The sequence below is a fragment of the Phascolarctos cinereus genome, unplaced genomic scaffold (genome assembly GCF_003287225.1).
Source record: "Phascolarctos cinereus isolate Bilbo 61053 unplaced genomic scaffold, phaCin_HiC Scaffold_2;HRSCAF=192, whole genome shotgun sequence".
Taxonomy (NCBI): domain Eukaryota; kingdom Metazoa; phylum Chordata; class Mammalia; order Diprotodontia; family Phascolarctidae; genus Phascolarctos; species Phascolarctos cinereus.
The window spans coordinates 147,618,070-147,637,508 of record NW_027555625.1 but is presented as its reverse complement, the minus strand read 5'-3'; the positions used below and the strand labels follow the sequence as shown (position 1 = coordinate 147,637,508).

General features: G+C 43.2%; 1 protein-coding gene and 1 pseudogene across 1 annotated transcript in view; both read left to right on the top strand.

Annotated features, from left to right (window-relative positions):
* The window catches only part of MALL (mal, T cell differentiation protein like), a 56,051-nt gene that overhangs the window by 3,175 nt on the left and 33,437 nt on the right, over positions 1-19,439 (top strand). The gene's annotated exons all lie outside the window — the stretch shown is intronic.
* Positions 9,020-11,192, top strand: LOC110210160 (protein arginine N-methyltransferase 7-like; annotated as a pseudogene).

Sequence of the window (19,439 nt, the reverse complement as noted above, 5' to 3'; positions counted from 1 at the left end):
CTAAATCTATTGTCCTATAAGTTTAAAGTTCAAAAGCAACCTTGATCCGATTATTAGAATGACAATAATAGCTTGTGTGTATGTAGCATACAAAGTAGGTTTCTCCCTCTCAATAACCATTTAAGTAGTGCAAGTAATTACTCTTCCATTTTATAGATAAGGAAGTTGAGGCTAAGAGAAATGATGACTTATTTAAGGTCACCCAGCTAATAAGCATGAGAGCTGAGGCTTATGCTCAGGTCTTCTGACTCCAAGTTGAATGAGTTTGCCTGGTTTTTTTCTTACTGCATAGCACTACCTTTGGTTTCTATGTGATAAAAGCTAAGGGTCACTGTTCTTCACTTCAAAAGAGATGTGGCTATCTGGACATTCTAATAACTGCCATGACCAGGTCTTTGAAGGAGATGGCAGGATGGGCCAAGCCTGTGAAGTGTGAGACCAGAAATCCAAGCAGATTCTCTACAGGGCCCTCCAGAAGGGCCTAATCACAGAATCAGGTCAGAGGTCTATTCTTCTCTGGGTAGACACACAGGAATGTGAATACACAAAGCAGACCTGAAACTGGGCTGTCAGGCCAGGGAAAGAAGAGCAAAGTGGATGGAAATACATTTGGTCAGGTTCTCAATAAAATCCAAGCTCTGGAGTACCTGGAGTACTCCAAGCTGGAATAGGGAAGGTTACCTGTGAGGTTCCAGGGGAAAGGTAGGGAGATGTGTATATTGTGTATGTACGGAGTGGTCTGCATGCTGTCTTCTCAATTAGAATGTCGAGCTTCTTGAAGGTAGGGACTGGGTTTTTTTTGCCTTTCTTTTTATTTCCAGTGTTTAAAACAGTGTCTTACATGTAGTCGGTACTTATTCAATGCTTGTAATCCTAGGCGAGTCATTTAACCTTTCTGTGCCTCAGTTTTTTCATCTACAAAATATGGGGGAGGGATGGACTCAATGGCCTTTAAGGTACCTTCTGGCTCTGTGACCTAATGACCTAGCCACTGGGAGGGTACATAACAGGGGCTGATGACAAACAAAAGAGAATAATTATCAAGAAGGCAAACAGCTCAGAAGGTGCTAAGGACAGTTCTGGGAGCCAAGATGGTGGAGTAAGGAGGAAATCACCATAACTCTCCCATATTCACCTCCAAACAACCATAACATACCACCCCAAAACAAATACTGGAACAGCAGAACCAGCAAAAAGACAGGGTGAAAATCTTTTAGCTGAAGAAACTTGTAAGATCAATAGGAAAGATCTGCGTCGCTTGGGTAAAAGGGGAGCGCAGTCCGGGACAGGAAGCATTCCAGCAAGCCAGCAGCAAGCCCCACCTCAGCAAACTGGAGGGAGATCCTGGGCCCCAGAGTGGTGGAGCAGACAAATGCCAACACCAGGACCCCCCATGTGCCTTAGTATAGCCAGGGGAACAAGCAGACTCCAGCTCTAAGAACCTCCCAGTGCTTCAGCATAGCCCCAGGCTAACAGGCGTCTTCCAGGGGCCAGCCCACCACCTGCTTCAGTGTAGCCACAGGGAAACACAGAAGCACCCCACTTGCCTCAGCGCACACCAGATACCAGCACTAGGACCCTGGCTCAGCACCAGGTGAGCTACCAGACCCTACAGCTTCCAACAGTGCCAGCTATCCCCCAACCCACTCCCTCATCCCAGCACCGGGCATGAAGGTCCACTGTGGGCCTCTGGGCAACATCAGCACAGTGTCAGGTGAACAGCCAGGGCCTGCAGCCCCTGGCTCAAGAAGCCCGAGACAGTGCCCCTTCCACCCCAGGAGCAGACCTCAAATTTAAAAGAAAGGAAGAAAGCTAAAAAAAAAGATGAACAAAAGGGGTAGTTAGGTGGCACCGTGGATAGAGCTTTGGCCTTGGAGTCACGTGGACCTGAGTTCAAATCCAGCCTCGGTTACTTGCCACTAGTTGTGTGACCCTGGGCAAGTCACTTAACCCCGAATAGAAAGTTGTTATGGTGACAAGGAAGATCAAGACACAAACTCAGTAGAGGACAACAATGTCCAAACCCCTGTGGGCAAATCTTATAAAAACAAATGCTAAAAATTGTCTTGATGTGTAAATGGGGGAAAAGAAAATACTATTTTTAAAAAATGCTAAGGACAACTGAGTTTGGAGCAAGAAGAAAAATGAGTCCCGGCAGTGGGTGCCTTGGGGCATGTGATGACAGATAGGAAGGAAAGAACAAGGATCTACTTCGTGCCAGGCACTGTGCTAAGTGCTTTACAAATATTATCTCATTTGATCCTCAGAGCAACAACCCTGGGAGGCAGGTGCTACTATTAATCCCACTTTACAGCTGAAGAACTGAGGCAACCAGAAGTTAAGTGACTTGCCCAGGGTCACACAGCTAGTAAGTGTCTGAGGCTGGATTTGAACTCAGGATTTCCTGAGTCCACCACAGCACCTAGATGTGTGTGATGACAGAGCCTCAGGCTTCTCAGCTTCCACTTTGCTTTCATCTTCTCCCTCAAGAAGAGTGATTTTCAAGCTATGGGTTAGAAGTGCTAGAGGGGAGAGAAAAAATAAGATTAAGAGGGAATTTAGGTACAAAGTAGGTAAGGAAATAGGAAAGATGGTACTTAAATTGCTTTAAATGAGGCCAAGTCTTCAGGCCCTAACAAATTCCATCCTAGTTTATGGAAAGAACTTGCAGATGGGATTCCCAGACTCACTGTTAGTACAAGGAAAGCAGAACAAATGATACATAGAGGTAGGAGAAGGTAAGATGGCTTTAGCTTCAACTACAAAAACCTACACAAGTGGAGGTGGGCTGCAAATAATCAGCTTTTCAAAACACTAACGAGGTCAACATCTTAACCATCACCCCACCTCTTCCCCCCAATTCAGTCATCAGAAATTGAGTGCAAAAGAGGGGAAAGAAGGAAGAATACAGCAGAGCAGCAGTCATAATGATAATAGGTGTGTAGTGCTTTAAATCTTACAAAGCATTTTACATATGTTATCTTATTTGGTGTTCAAAACTACCCCATAAGTAATATTGTTACCTCTGCTTTACAGATGAGGAAACTGAACCTTAGATACTTTAAGTAACCTGCCCATTATCATAGAGCTAATAAGTATGAGGCAGGATTTGAACTTTGGTCTCTGTTGACTCCAAGTAGGAGTCTCCATTGGTATCTTGGTCTCCATTATATCATAAGTCCTTTCTGCTGAGATAGTATGATTGTAGTAGTCTGGATCTGTAAGTGCCTTCACCTTTGAATATGTGTATGTACCTTTTTATTCTATTGGTATTGGCCAAGGCCATTAGGGAAAGCCAACGAGCCGGACATCTTGTGTTCCGCCCTTTCTGTGGCCCCAGTGCTGTGTTGGCAAGTTATCAGAAGGTCACGGAATGGAGAATGCCAGTAGGGAACTGGGGAGTGATGAGCTAATATCTAAAGTTCAACTTTGCCACATCTTGGCATTTCTGGGACTCTCTCCTGAGGTCTGCCCATCTAAACCAATGTCATTAATATTTGAAAAATCATGGGAAGTAGCAGCAGTACCAAGACACTGAAAAGAACAATTAGCATTTCTAAGGTTTGCAGAGCATTTTATATAAGTTATCTAATTTGATCTTCACAATAGCCCTGGGAGGTAAGTGTTACTATTATCCCCATTTTACAGCTGAGGAAACTAAGGCATACAGAAGTTAAGTGACTTGCCCAGGGTCACACAGCTAGTAAGTATCAGAGTCAGGATTTGAACTCAGGTCCTTCTGACTTCAGATCCAGCTCTCTATCCACTGTTCCACCTAGCTGCTTCCCAATAGCTCAGAGAAATGCTTTTTTAAAAATCAGTTGAGAAGTATAAGAAGGTAGAAACTCAACTAGCCAGAAAATCTGACGATCTTAGTTTACCACAAGTGCAGGTATGAGTCAGTGGTTTGATGAGGTTATCAAAAAAAAATAATGCAATCTTAGGTTGCATTAATAGAAGTCTACATAACAGGAGATAACTGACTATATTCTAATACTGATCAGATCATAGAATACTTTGTTCAGTTCTAAGGGGTTCATTTTAAAAATGGTCATTAATCTATTAGCAAGTGGCTAGAATAGGGTAAGCCAGGCAATGAGGGGATTGGATATCATGTAAGTTAAGGTTCAGTTAAAGGAATTAGGGCTGTTTATCGACGAGAAGACATGACTGGGTAGAAGTAAGACATGAAACAGCCTTCAAATATTCTGAAGGACTGTAATCTGGAAGAAAGATTAGGTTTATTCTGGGCAGCTCTTAAGGGTAGAACTATTGTGGCAGATTTATAGCATCTCATCTCTTCCATTCCCCTAACTTAAGCATTAGGTATAAATGACCAGTGCAACACCTCCCTTCCCTGAAAAGTTACTCAAAAGTGTAGCTATCAACCAATCACACCATCAAAATGGAGAATATTTTATGTATCTTGTTCATTAATTTTCCCCACCCAAATCTTCCTTCAATAACTCATGGAGGGCAGCACAGGAAACTTTCGTAGTATGAGCTCATCAACTGATGATGTTTCTGTTGTCTGGGACCAGTCTCACCAGGTGTGAAAAGGTTCATCACCAACTGATGAACATTTTTGGCTATTACAACTCAAGAAAACAACCTAAGGCTTGGAAAGGTTGTGGGGGAATTTGGCCAGCAATGATCACAATTACAGATTTGTCAAGGTACAGAGGTATGTTCAATTTGCCTCCTCTTAACTAATCCCCCCCAAAAAAATCAATTTTATGTTCTTTTGACATATGCTGCCTTTGGCTGATTTGTTTATATGTGATTCACTGTCCTCACCATTTAGTAAAAAGTTCCATTCAGGAAAAAGTTACTGTCAGACAATTCAAGCCTAGATATGCTATTGTTGTTCAATCATTTCAGTCATGTCCAACTGTTCATGACACTATTTGGGGTTTTCTTGGCAAAGATACTGGAATGGTTTGCCATTTCCTTCTCCAGCTTATTTTACAGATGAGGAAACTGAGGCAAACAGGATTAAATTACTTGCCCAGGGTCACACAGCTAGAAAGTGCCTGAGACCGGATTTGAACTCATTAAGATGAGTCTTCCTGATTCTCAGTCCAATCCACTGCACCATCTAGCTGCCCAGATATGCTATTAGTGGAAACCAAATGTATATCATGGTGACCATCTCTCCTGGTGAAAACAACATCTCAGGTGCTAACCTGATATGTTGGAGAAAGAAATATTTCCAAGTTGATTGCTCTGTACCTTAAAGAATTGGACAAGTTGGTATTAAGCACCACGTGTCAGGCATTGTCCTAGGCATTAGAGATACCAAGTCAAAAATGAAGCAGTCACTGCCCTCAGGAACGTACATTCTACTGGTGGGAATGTATGTGTAGAGATTACAATACAAAGTATGTACAAAGTTTCAATTGAGGAGTCTCATACCTGAGTTTTACTTAGAAGGGAGCTAGTATCTCCTCAAGGTGGAGATGAGGTGGGAGTACATCTCAGGCATAGGGAACCAACCTGATCAAAGCTGTGCAGGCAGGAAATAAATGCTATAGACAGGGAAAAGGGAGGAAGCTAGTTTGACTGGAATGGAGGAGACATTTTGGGGAATAAGACTGGAAAGGTAGATTGATGTCTTTAAACCGTGGAGGTCTTTAAATGCCAGGGTAAGGAGTCTGTATTTTATCTCAGAGGCGATAGGGAGCTCATCACAAGATCCAGAAACTCCCTCCCTAACCCGTGCCAGATCTGTCCATCAGTGTTGATTCAACAAGTTTCTGGCAGAGGGATTTATCCTGGTTATATCCCATTTACATGAGTGGCTCTACAGGAATGAGTCATGCTTTTTTTTTTATTGTGAGGCATTCTGGGGTACTGTTTCCTTACATTGTCTCTGGGTGCATTCCAGACAAACTGTACCAGCTGCAGCTAAGGCTTCCAGGTGGAAAGCCCATTTGGAATGGAATTTTAGAACAGGAAAAGACCTTAGAGATCACTTGGTAAATCTTCCTCACTTTTTTCGATGAGGAAGGAAATCGAGGTCCAGAGAGAGACATTAAGTTGCTCACTCAACATCACACAGCTAGTTAGAGGCAGAGCTGAATCTTCAGCCCAAAATCTCCAGCCCACTACTTCTTCCACTTCCTTCATCAGATTCGCAGTTGATTTTTCTGATCAGATCATAAGTTGGGAACCAGAAGGAATCTCATGGGTCATCTAGTCCAATCTCCTCATTTTACAGATAAGGAAACTGAGGTTCAGGGAAGTTAAGTGACTTGCCCCCAGGTTATGCAAGTAGCAAGCACCAGAGGGTGGGACTTGAGCACAAATCCTCCCTGACTCCAGAGCTCTTTCCAGTGAACCACAGTGTCTCCAACATGAGAATTTCCTGTACTGTACAAATCACACCAAGGGAACAGAAGAGAGCTTCCTAGTGAAAGGCTCCTCCGAGGAAGAAACAGGCTAGTTTCTCTGCAACACTTTTTCTGGAGCAAATTAAAAGTCATGGTGAGGGCTTCCTAAGCTTCCTGCCTCTGTCCATCTATCTGATCAAGCTAGTATCTAGTGAAAGTACTACAGGATCGAACTAGAATGTAACAGCTTGTCTGTCCTGCAGGTGTGTCCTACTCACTCCCCAGGGCTAGCCTGCAGGAGGATCGGGGGAAGAGAAATTTTCAACTGGATGTTAAATTTGCTGAGATACAGTGGGGAAGATGATCCCAGGGAGAGCCTCTAAACTGGAACTTTGATCTACTGTTAGGACTGGAACAATTTTAATCCTTCCTTCTATTCTTCTTCTTGGTTCTCTTACTAAGGGATAGGTAAAGACCTTCTCCTCTCCTCCTCAACCCCTGCTCCCACTTCTCTTGCAATTCTTAGTGACAGAATAAGATATCCTTATATAATAAGATGTTCTTAGCCTTGTTTGTGTTACTTGGCAGTATGGTGAAGCTTAGGGATCACTTTTTTTTTAAGGCAGTTGGGGTTAAATGACTTGCCCAGGGCCACACAGCTAGTAAGTGTTAAGTGTTTGGTCTGAGACCGGATTTGAACTCAGGTACTCCTGACCTCAGGGCGGGTGCTCTATCCACTGCGCCACCTAGCTGCCCCGGGATCACTTCTTAGAACAATGTTTTTAAATACATAAAATAAAATATATAGCATTGCAAAGGAAACTAATTAATTTTTCTATCCAAGTTCACTGACCCTTTGAAATCTATCCATAGATCTGTTAGAGGTCCATGGATCCCAGGTTAAGAATCTTCTTCCTAGGGGAACTTGCATGTCTCCTCCAGGCCTCCTTTAACACTTGTTTTTTGCATTTTTCTGATCAAACTGTAACTAGTCATTTTCTCCTGGGATGTACTTCCTCTTCACTTCTTCCTCCTAGAATCCCTAACTTCCTTCATGGTACAGTTCAAATGGCACCTCCTACACAGAACCTTTCCTGATCCCCATTCTCTTGTTCTCTTTCTCACAAATTATTTACATTTATTCTGTATATATTCATATGTGTATTTGTTGGTTGACCCAGTAGACTCCTGGATGGCAAGGGCAGTTTCATTTTTTGCCTTGGTGTCCTCAGTGCCTAGCGCAGTGCCAGGCACATGGTAGGGAATTAATAAATGTGTATTGAGATGAACAAGGTCAAAATAGCACAAAATCCTTAAATCAACGTTTTAAAAATTTCTGCTGCCTTTTGTTTTCACAATACAGAAATTTCCAGATATAACCCCATCTCTAGTAAACAAAGCTCAGTGGCAGCTCGGTCGCATAGTAGATAGAGCGCCAGGCCTGGATTCAGGAAGACCTGGGTTCAACTGTGACCTCAGATACTTGTGACCCTGAGCAAGTCGCTTCACCCTGCTTGCCTCAGTTTCCTCATCTGTAAAATGAGCTGGAGGAGGAAATGGCAAAAAGAATTGGACACAACTGAAATGACTCAACAATAACAAGGAAATATTAGTAATTGAATATTGATCATATCTGACAGAATATATAACATCCTATGGCTTTATTACCCCCCCCCCATCTTTCTGCAAAGAGATAGATGAATGTCATTATCTGTTTACGGAGCTAAGACTGGTCATTACAATCACACAAAGTTTGGCTTCCTTTTGTTGTTCAGTCATGCCTGACTCTTAGTGACTCCACTGGAGTTTTTCTTGATGATGCTGGACTGGTTCGCCATGTCCTTCTCCAGCTCATTTTACAGATGAGGAATCTGAGGCCAACAGGATGAAATTACTTGCCCACGGTCACACAGATATAGTAAATATTTGAGGCTGGATTTGAAGTCATGAAGATGAGTCTTCTGGATTCCAAGCCCAGTGTGCTGTCCACTGCTCCATCTAGCTGCCCGTCCACTTCCTTTTACATTTATGTTATTATCATTGTTGTGAATATTGTTCTCATTCTGTTTACTTCTTTTTCTATCAGTGCAAAAAGTCTTCCTGCGTTTCTTTGAGTTTCTCATAGTCATCATTTTTCATGTCACAGTGATATTCCATTACATGCACCCCAGTCTATTTCCAGGGTTTTTGCTATCATAAAATGAACTGCTCAGTCAATAAGCATTTATTAAGTGCTTACTATGTGCCTGGCACTGTTCTAAGGGCCAGGTACAAGGAAAGGCAAAAAATAATCCCTGCCCTTCAGGAACTCACAGTCTAACGGGGGAGACAGCCAGGCATACAACTATATACAAACAAGATATATACAAAATAAATTGGAGATGAACAGAAATAAAGCATTGGGATTAAGGGGGATTCCAGTAGAAAGAAGATGGGATTTTGTCTAGAACTTGAAGGAAGCCAGAGGAGCCAAGAGGTGTAAATGAGGAGGTGGAACATTCCAGGCATGGAGGGACAGCCAGAGAAAATGTGCAGACAGGCTTCTGGGCTGGCTAGTGGAGAAGATTGTGCTGGTGGCAGCAGTGGGTCTCAAGGATCATTTCTGATAAGTGTACCAAAGCACATGTTCCTTTGCTAAAATCAGCTTAAGAGAGCTCTCTTTTCTGCACTAAAAACCAGATGGCCTAGTTGGCACCATGAAGGTCTCCTGTGGGCAGGCGAACCCAACAACAGGCTTGATGGAGTGGCTGGAGAAGGATGAGCACTGTGATTAACACCAAGAGATTGCAAGATCATCATATGCAGAAATGTTGCATGATAAAGACAGAAATGTAAAGTATTAACCAGGAGGGTGGAAAAAAAGGACAGCTGGGAACAGTTCAGGACGTTGGAACTAGCACAGGACTTCTGTCAGTGATGGCAGTTAACACTGGGGCTGATTCCTGCTGTGTTGTTGAGGTTTTCAAACCTACAGCTAATGCTGCTGTGAAGATTGGGGAGAAAACTGGCTTTAGTGATACAATTAAGACCAGTAATAAACATTCTACTGAAGTTGGTGTGTGGCCAGATAGTGACATGTAGTGCTATGCAAATATCCTGGTCACTGAGCTGTTTGATACAGGGCTGATAGGGAAAGGTGCCTTGCTTCCTATGACATGCCCATGAGAATCTTGTAGAGGAAAACCGTGAGGCAATGCTTCACAAGGCAACTCTATATTCTCAGCTGGTGAGCTCCAGAAGAATGTGGGCCTGGAAGACGTTGTTTCCTATTCATATCCAGACAGACAATGTTGAGAAAATTACTGTTGCCCTCTCAGAAATGGAGAGTTGCCCTGGGGCTTCATCAGTCTATGATATTCAGGTGAACCAGATGCTGTGGGGTGACTTCAGTGCCCTAAGTAATGTACTGACAATGCTTACTGTGAGCTTCAGCAAGCAGGTGAATAGCTCACCAGCCTTTCACACAATGCAGTTTCAGCCTCTAGTGCCGGGGTAGGGAACCTGCGGCTTTGAAGCCACATGTGGCCATCTAGGTCCTCAAGTGCTGCCCTTTGACTGAATCCAAACTTCACAGAACAAATTCTTTTAGTAAGGATTTAGACTAGAGTCTAGTGTCTGGCAGAGCACAGGTGGTCCTGCGATGGTGAGAAATTGATATGGATACTGACCGGAAAATAAAATATGGTATAGTACATTACTGGGTGCATTCTGTCCCTAAAAATATTCAGTGGTGATATCGCTGGATGCAGTGTGTCTATTTTCTGTCAAATGAGGAGTCAGGGGTCCAGGGTGAACTCCTCCATCTGTCTGCTCACCGTGGTGATTATTATGTGTGGTACAACCTTCATAAAACTAGGAATGAATAAAGCAAAAGTAACTTCCACAGAGAATGTCCAGTCTGTGAATGTCAAGTTCATTTGCTTTAGAACCCTCCACGATTTGGAAAAGTAAATAACCAGACCAGACCAGAACAATACATCGAAGCACTGAAGAAGGTATTGAAAGCAGAAGTTATCTGTCTCTGCATCAGTGATGGCAGCCTGCTTCCAATACTGGCTCACTGTGTGGGGACAGACCAGGTATTCACAGTAGAGAACTCAGCAGTGTTTCATAGACTAATAAAAACAAATTTTAAGGCTAATCGCCTAGAAGATAAAATGAGCATAGTAGAGAAGCATCCTAAATTACTCACCTCTGCAGATTTGGGTGATAGAAAGCTCTCTGTTCTTCGCCAGGGAGCCTTATTTTCACAAGTCTGTGGCCAAGGCACCATCTGTACTTCTCGTATGTAAGGACAGCTGTGACTGAACACCTCGCTTACAACATCACGATATTGCCACAGGCTCCCTCCTTGCACATGGTGGTTGTGGAGTTCAAGGACCTGTGGTGGATGTGAAGCCCATATGGCTTTGATGTTCACATTATGGATGATATGATTAAGCACTGTCTAGACTTGAGAGAAGCCCAGGAAGCAGAGCCTCACCCTCTCTGGAAGTATTCAAGCAGATGCTTGTCTTGAGCCCCAGCAGGTCCTGACCTTTGACTTCCACAAGCCTGTCCCTCAGCAGCCACTTAGAGCCAAAGGCTCCATCACCCTGCAAAGGCCTGGAAGGAGCCATGGGGTGGTCCTTCAGATGGAGTACCACCTGACTGCCCACAGCTCAGTCGGCACAGGACTTGTCCAGATGCCTGAAGCCCAGGATAAGTGCTCCTGGAATCCCCACTGTCAACAGGCTATTTATTTCATTAATTCTACTTTGGAAGCAAAAACTCAAGACAGTCCCCAGACTGTCACCTATGCCTTTGAAGTTTAACCCAAAGGTGGATGATATTTCCATGGATTTCAGGCTCGTAAGTTAAAGTTAATCTGTTCTCCTGGACTTTTCTTTTTTGCTTTTTTTTTTTTTTGCTTTTTGATGAAGCAATCAGGGTTAAGTGACTTTCCCAGGGTCACACAGCTAGTAAGTGTCAAGTGTCTAAAGCCTGATTTGAACTCAGGTCCTCCTGACTCCAAGGCTGGAGCTCTATCCACTGTGCCACCTAGCTGCCCCTGGACTTTTCTAGTTATAAAGACATAAAGTAGCTTGAGAGCTGTAAAGAGAGAGAGAGAGAGAGAGAGAGAGAGAGAGAGAGAGAGAGAGAGAGAGAGAGAGAGAGAGAGAGAGAGATGATAAATAATTAAAAAAAGAAAATATACAGATGGGAGATGGATTGTCTTGTTAGAAGAACAGCAAAGAGGCTAGTATCACTAGATTACAGAATAAGGTAAGGTGTAATAAGACTGGAAAGGTAGGAATGGGCCAGGTTATGAAGGGTTTTAAAAGCCAGAGGATTTCTTATTTGATTCTATAGGCAATAGGGAGCCATTAGAGTTTATTTAATAGGTGGTGATGTGATCAGATTTGGGCTTTAGGAAGATCGCTTTGACAGTGGACAGTGGATGGGGAGAGCCTTGAGGCAAGAGGAACGTCCATTGGGCTATTGTAACAGTCTTAGGCATGAGGAGATGAGTACCTGTACCAGGGTAATGGCAATGTCAGAAGAGGGAAGAGGAATTATATGAGATATGAAGGTAGACTCGTCTAGCCTCAGCAATTGATTAGAGATGAAGTATAACAGAGAGTGCAGGGGCAGCTAGGTGGCACAATGGATAGAGCACCAGCGCTGAAATCAGGAGGACCTGAGTTCAAATCCCACCTCAGACCAAACACTTGACACTTACTAGCTGTGTGACCCTGGGAAAGTTACTTAACCGCAATTGCCTAAAAAAAGAGAGAGAGAGAGAGAGAGAGAGAGAGTGAAGAGTCAGAAATGACATCTAGGTTGCAAGCTTGGGTGACTGGAAAGATGGTGAAGCTCTTGACAATTGCAGGGAAATTAGAAAGTGTGGGGAGGAAGAGAGGCTTAGGGGAAAAAGTAATGAGTTCCATTTGGGACATGTTGAGTTTAAAATGGCTTTGGGACATCCACTTCAAGATGTTGATCGGCAAGAGGCAGCTAGGTGGTGCAGTGAATAGAGCTCTGGCCTTGGAATCAGGAGGACCTGAGTTCAAATCCAGCCTCAGACACTTAACGCATACTAGCTGTGTGACCCTGGGCAAGTCACTTAACCCCAATTGCCTCACCAAAAAAAAAAGGCAAAAAAAAAAAGATGTTGATCGTCAGGTAGACACAAGACTGGAGGTCAGGAGAGATTGTTGTTGTTCGCTGTGTGACTTGAGGACCAACACTGTCCGTGGGGTTTACTTGAAAAAGATACTAGTTAAGTGACTTGCCCAGGGTCACACAATCAGTAAATATCTGAGGCCAAATCTGAACCGAGATTTTCCTGAGTCCAGGTCCAGTGCTCTATCCACTCAAAGCTATCTCTCAGGTGAGGTTAAGGCTGGATAAATAGATCTGAAAATCAGCTGCATAGAGATGATAATTGAACCTATTGTATTCATTCAATTCAATTTTCACCAAGTGATATAGTTTACACATAGGTGAGAAGAGGGCCCAGGACATAGTCTTGGGGAATAAGGAGAGATGGACTTTGAGGTGTGCTTTGAAGAATGGGTAGGATTTGGATAGGTGGATGAAGAAATGAAGGCATTCCAGGTGGGGAATGCCTAGACAAGGTAATTTATTTAAATAATAAAATCAGAATATAAGAAACTGAGATCCCACCTTCTGTCAACCCTGTTCTTTTCTGGGCTAATTTTGACCTGATAGACCCAGATGCAATCCCAAATAATACGCTTCACCTTTCTCCTTTCTGAACAATTCTCTGGTCTTTTTTTCTTTCCTACATTCCTACCTAGGGGCTTTATAACCTTAGAACTTTACCCTGGGGCAGGGCAGGTCTATTAGAGGTTCCATAGTATTTCCTAGATTGGTTAATTGGAGGTAGGAGACTGATTAGAAAAGATAATTATTCCACCTCTCTCCTATCTGTCCTCTTCTCTCCACACAGATAGCCTCTACCCTGGTTTAGGTTCTCTTTACCTCTGCCCTAGCATTGATAGACTTTGGGAAATAGCACAGAATACAAAGGCCTGGGGTGCTATGGTCCGTGGGGTCACAAAGAGCTGTTGTTGTTTGTGCTTCATTCTGGAAAAGGACCATCAGGGAAGTGATGCCATGACCTGCAGGCAAATTGGGTTTAAGTGAGGAAGGGCTGTGCAGAGTCACCAGCCTCACTTTCTCCGGAAGAGTAGGACATGACTGAATGACTCAACAGCAACAATAACAAACTTTGCCCTGGACCAGAGGTGGGGCATCTGCAGCCTCGAAGCCACGTGGGGCCTTCTAGGTCCTCGGGTGTGGCCTTTTGACTGAGTCCAAGTTTTACAGAACAAATCCTCTTATTAAGGGGATCTGTTCTGTGAAAGTTGGATTCAGTCAAAGGGTCACACATGAGGACCTGGAGGGCCACGTGTGGCTGCAAGGCTGCAGGTGCCCCATCCCTGGCTAAACTATTGCAGTAACTCCCTAATTACTCTCCCTTCCTCCAGTGTCTCCCCTCCATCTTCCACACAACTGCTAAAGTGATAATCCTAAAGAGTAGATCTGACCATATTGTCATTTATTCAGTTGGTTCCAACTCTTCATGACCCCATATGCGGTTTTCTTGGCAAAGATACTGGGAGTGGTTTACCATTTCCTTCTCCAGCTCATTTTATGGAGGAGGAAACTGAGGCAAACAGGATTAAGTGACTTGTTCAGGGCCACCCAGCTAGCAAGTGTCTGAGGCCAGATTTGAACTCAGGAAGATGAGTCTTCCTGATTCCAGGGCTGACGCTTTACCCACTGTGCCACCTGGCTAGCTGCCCTTATATTAACTTCGAATAAGTTTTAATTGACTTACCTGTGTATATGTGGTTTCTTCTCAGTAGAATGAAGTCTTGGAGGGTTGGAGAGGTTTTGTTTTTAACTTTGTAACCTTATCTCCTAACACAGTGCTTGGCATTTAATAAATGATTATTGATTGACTGATTGATAACCTCAGAGTTCCTACAATCAATATAGGATGACAGCAGTTTAGAATATTAAAGTTGGAAAGAAGTTTGGAGATTCCCTCTTTTGTAGACACAGAAATGGGCTCCCAGAGAAGCAAAGTGAATTGTCCAAGGTAATGCAGCAATTTCCAGGCAATGCCACTCCCCCCCAATTTTTACAACTTCAATGGATCTGCAATGCCACTGGTGTATTTCCTCCAGGAGAGCACATTACAACCATCTATGCCTCTTCATTCTATATGACACTTGTCCATGTCTTCCCATTACTCCTCTGTAATAATGGCCAGCATTTCATATACTGCTTTAAGGTGTACAGAGTACTTTTAAGATGTTATTTCACTGGGATTTATTTTCACCACCACCCCCTGAGATAGATGGTATTATTATCATCCCCATTCTACAGATGAGGTACCTGAGGCTGACAGAGGTTAAGAGGCTTGTTCAGGTTCACACAACTGATAAAAGTGTCCAAGGCAAAAGAGGATCTATCATCACTCTGGAGGCCTTTCTTGAGGTCTTTTAATGTCCCGTGAGCACCACTGCATCACTTAGTCTATCCACTTGTTATTTCTTATTCTCACTATGAGATTGAATGACTAGTCTCATCTCCTTTCCTGATTCTACATTTCTTTTCTTATATACAAATCACCATTAGTAACATGGCCACGAATCGTGGAGCATCACAATCTCTGAAATATCAGAGCTTTTTTTAATTACGAGTGACTCAAGAAATGGTGGCGAGAGATGCATTGATGAACGTCATCAGATGATGAAAAGTCCATGAGCAAATGACCCTCAATTCTGTTGCATCCCTCCAGCACCTCCATTTTCTCACTCAACTGTACAAAGGTCGCACCAGAATAGAGGTAGAAGAATCAATATCTGTAGGCAGCAGTATTGCAACAGGATTAACCTCCCTGGCCCAGTCTGTTCTGGTTCCCACAAAACTACTTCTATCTTCAGAGATAGGACTCTAGGGGCAGCTAGGTGGTGCAGTGGATAGAGTGTCTGGCCTGAAGTCAGGAAGACTCCTCTTCCTGAGTTCAAATCTGGCCTCAGACACATAATGCTTACTAGCTGTGTGACCTTGGGCAAGTCACTTAACCCCATTGCCTAGCCAAAAAAAACCCAAAAAACCAAAAAACAAAAACAAAAAAACCCCCAAACAGAACTGTCTCATCTTACTTGAGAAATGGCGAGGGAGGAGAGGGAGGAGACCCAAGCAAAACTCAGGCCACAGCATTCAAGGTTACATGGCCTTTTCCTGTTGATAAGGGTAGCAAGAAGAAATAGGAAGAGAATTGAATAAAACCTTTGTTCCTTCAGCCTATTCCTTGGTGACCTCCTCCATTTGGGATATAATTAGAACATCTCCCAGTAAAATATAGTAAATGCGAGGAATATAAAATTATTTTTTTAAAAATCCTCTAAGGGGATGGAGGAATGAACAAATCAAATACTACATGGAAATGATGAAATTGGAGGAGTGGGAGTATTAATCCCCACTGCAAGTTATTTCAAGGGAGAAAATTCCAAAGAAGCAAGGTCCCCTTGTAACATTTATTTATTTATTTTTGGTGAGGCAATTGGGGTTAAGTGACTTGCCCAGAGTCACACAGCTAGTGAATGTTATGTGTCTGGCGCTGGATTTGAACTCAGGTCCTCCTGACTCCAGGGCTGGTGCTAGCTGCCCCTCCTTGTAAAATTTATTAAGGGACTGCTGTGTACCAGGCATTGTATTAAGTGCTGGGAATTCAAAGAAAGGCAAAGGACAGTCCCTGTTTTCATGGAGTTCTCAATCTAAATGTGATTAAACACTTTTTAAATATTGGGGCATTAAAGCTGTATTCACTAAAAACACGTTTTCCAAGGGGGCCTGTGAAACTTCCAACAGACACCCTAAGAGAAGTGGAAGAAATTCTGGTTCACCAGCTTGAAAGAAGCGTAAGGGTGGGGAAGGGGAAATCACTTTATTTAGACCCACAGGTTGGGCCCCTCTACTGAGATGAACAAGATTATTTTTATTGTTCAATTTTATGTGATGTTATAAATGAGTGTTATTAGGTTCATAAAAGCTGCTTCAGGGGGGAAAAATTACCCTGGCCCTGCCCCAAATGGCTAATGAATGAACTAACACAAGGAAGGGAAAGAAAGTGGCCAGAGTAAAGGACCTAACTGGCTGAGGCCCAGACATTCAAAGATGGCAGGAAGGGTGGGGTTTAGTTGTCTTGAGGAGTGATGTCAGACTGGGATAGAGTCAGGAGGGGGTTGGACAGGAGGACAAAGCTGCCGATGGCCAAAGAGCTCAAGACAGAGAGGAGTTATTTACACAAAGGACTTTCTTTTCACACTGGAGAAACAGACAGGGAGACCAGTGGAGGAGTCCAACAAGAACTGATCCAAATTTCCTAGGAAAATGACCTTGACAGTGACCTACCAATTAGACTGCAGGGATGGTGAGATAAAGGAGAAACTGTATGGAGGGTAGGTGTGGTGGTGGAGGGAGGAAATGGCCAAGAAAGTCAGTAGGTGTGGTTGGAGCCAAGGAAGGAAACCACCAGAGGTTGGATGAATACCTTGGCAATGAGGGTAGAGGGAGGGACATTTCCACTCCACCCCTCCAAGTATGCTCTCCCTCCCCCCACCCCAGCCCCAAACTACAAAAAAAAGAAAAAGAAAAAAAATGAGTTTGTAGTAGGAAGGCTTATTGGGTGAGGATGGGAAGAGGACAGAGGATCAGAGCATCTTAGGCCAGAGTGATAGCCCATGACGATATCTAGCAGGGAGGAGAGAAAAAGAGGTTAGGAGGGAAATTAAGTTAGCATTTAACATTCTATCTTAATGTATTGCTAAATACAGGGTATATTTTAATGGAACATTTAGAGTCACTCCCCATGTTGAACTTGGAACTTGAAGGGTGGCATTGACTGTGTGGGAGGGGTTCAAGCACAGGTTTTTCTTGGCCTGGATTTTTGACTCTGGGTAGGTCTGGGAACACTTCTCTGTTCTAAATACTCCCTTATATGACAGCTTCTGAAACTTTTGGGAGGCAAAAACTTTTCAGGGGAAAATATTGGAGAATGCTTTTGTTCCTGGTAGTAAATAGATGGCAATTAAAATGAATAAAAGTAGAAAGGGAACCAGGTTTAGAGTCTGCAGACCTGGGTTTGAAACTTTCTGACCATTTTTTTAGTTGCATGACCTTGAGTGAGCACAGAGCTGGAAGTCAGTCTTTAACTGGTAAGTAAGTCTTTAATTGCTTAAGAAGTCTTCATCTGAGTGCTGGATCCTCCGTTGAGATCATCCAGCCCAATCCTCTCATTTTATAGAAAGGGAAAGTGACTTGCCTAAGATTACACAGAGAGTAAGCTAGAGAGCCCTCTCTGTGAATAGAACACTGAGCTTGGAATCAGGAAGACTCATCCTCATGAGTTCAAATCCAGCCTCAGATACTTACTAGCTGTGTAAACCTGGGCAAGTTGCTTAACCTTGTTTGCCTCCGTTTCTTCATCTGTAAAGTGAGCTAGCAAAGGAAATGGCAAACCACTCCAGTATCTGGGGGTCACAAAGATTCAGACAGGACAGAAATGACTGAACAACAACAACAAATCGCAGAGACAGGGATCCCACCAAGGTCTCTAACTCTCAGTCTTGCATGATTTCCATTTTATTATGCTGTCGCACATGAATCCAGAAAATAATTAAATAACTCCAAGACTCCAGAAAAATGTTGTAGAACATCTAAAACAAAAAATACCTTGGGTAAGTTTTTTCTTCTTCTTCAGCCTCAGTTTCCTCATTTGAAAAATGAGGGTGTTGGACTAGGTGATCTCAAAGGTCCCTTCCAACTCCAAAACCTGTGATCTTATGACCCTAAGTCATTTCATCTCTTGAAGCTTCAATTTCTTCTGTAAAGTGGAATCACTAATACTTGCCCTACCTTCCTTCCAGGGTTGAAAAGCTCTTTATAAATTGTAAAGCAATATATGAATGTGAGCTAGTGTTGGTATTATTATTATGTATTGAAGTGCACTTGTCCACTATCCTTGAGCTAAGTCATCTTCCCTGCAGGATTCTAGGGGTATCCTTAGAGCTTGGGTTATCTTTCTCTCTAATGTCATCAACAAGAGCCCCCACCAGTGGTGTTCCTCCCACTGTTAGGTGCTAGTAAATGACTAGCATCCCATTCTCATTTAACCAATTAACATCACTCAGCTTTTACAAAGGGACATTTATTTCAAAGATATAGCAAGAACAAAAGTGCAAACATTTCTTCCCAATATCTTGGAGACACACTCTCCCTTAGACCACATTAGTCTTTGAGTCTTAGACTCACATGAGTCTTAGACTCAGATGTGGCACAGTTTCTACACAGTACTGATTTCACCTAGTTCACGTCTAAATGGAGCATTCATGCTAGATGAGTCTTTGTCTCAGCTACTGGGTCCCAATAGCATATCTCACAGGTTATTTTTTGGAGCAGCTAGGTGGCACAGTGGATAAAGCACTGGCCCTGGAGTCAGGTGGACCTGAGTTCACATCTGGCCTCAGACATTTAACACTCACTAGCTGTGTGACTCTGGGCAAGTCACTTAACCCCAATACCTAGCAAAATACAAACAAAAAGTTACTTTTTGCTCCTTGGGACATTGGTAGTGGGTTAGCTGTAAAACATATCATGGACTCAATCCAGAGCCTCCATCTCCAGATGAATCTTTTTTACCTAAAACAGAACAGGAGAAATGTCAAAGTAAAAGGACAATGGCTCTTTCAGCATTTTCACAGAGCCACAAACATGTCAGCTTTGGAGGGAAGAAAGCCCAAGCCCTCTCCTCTTATAATGTTGTCTCTCATTGGACATCATCAGCAAAGGAATCAAAGAGAATGACCAACATTCTAGGTACTAGTAATACCCCACCCACCTGCCATTTCAGCTATGCAGTCAATTGAAAACGCCTCCTAAACACTTGGTTAGCAGACTGAAACCAGCTATTGAATGTTTACACACACTCGAGTCTCTCCAAGGCAGTTCCATCACATCTCATGAGGACTCTTTTGGGATCAGGCTCTCCAGGGACCTCCACATGGGGATATACTGTCAAAAGCT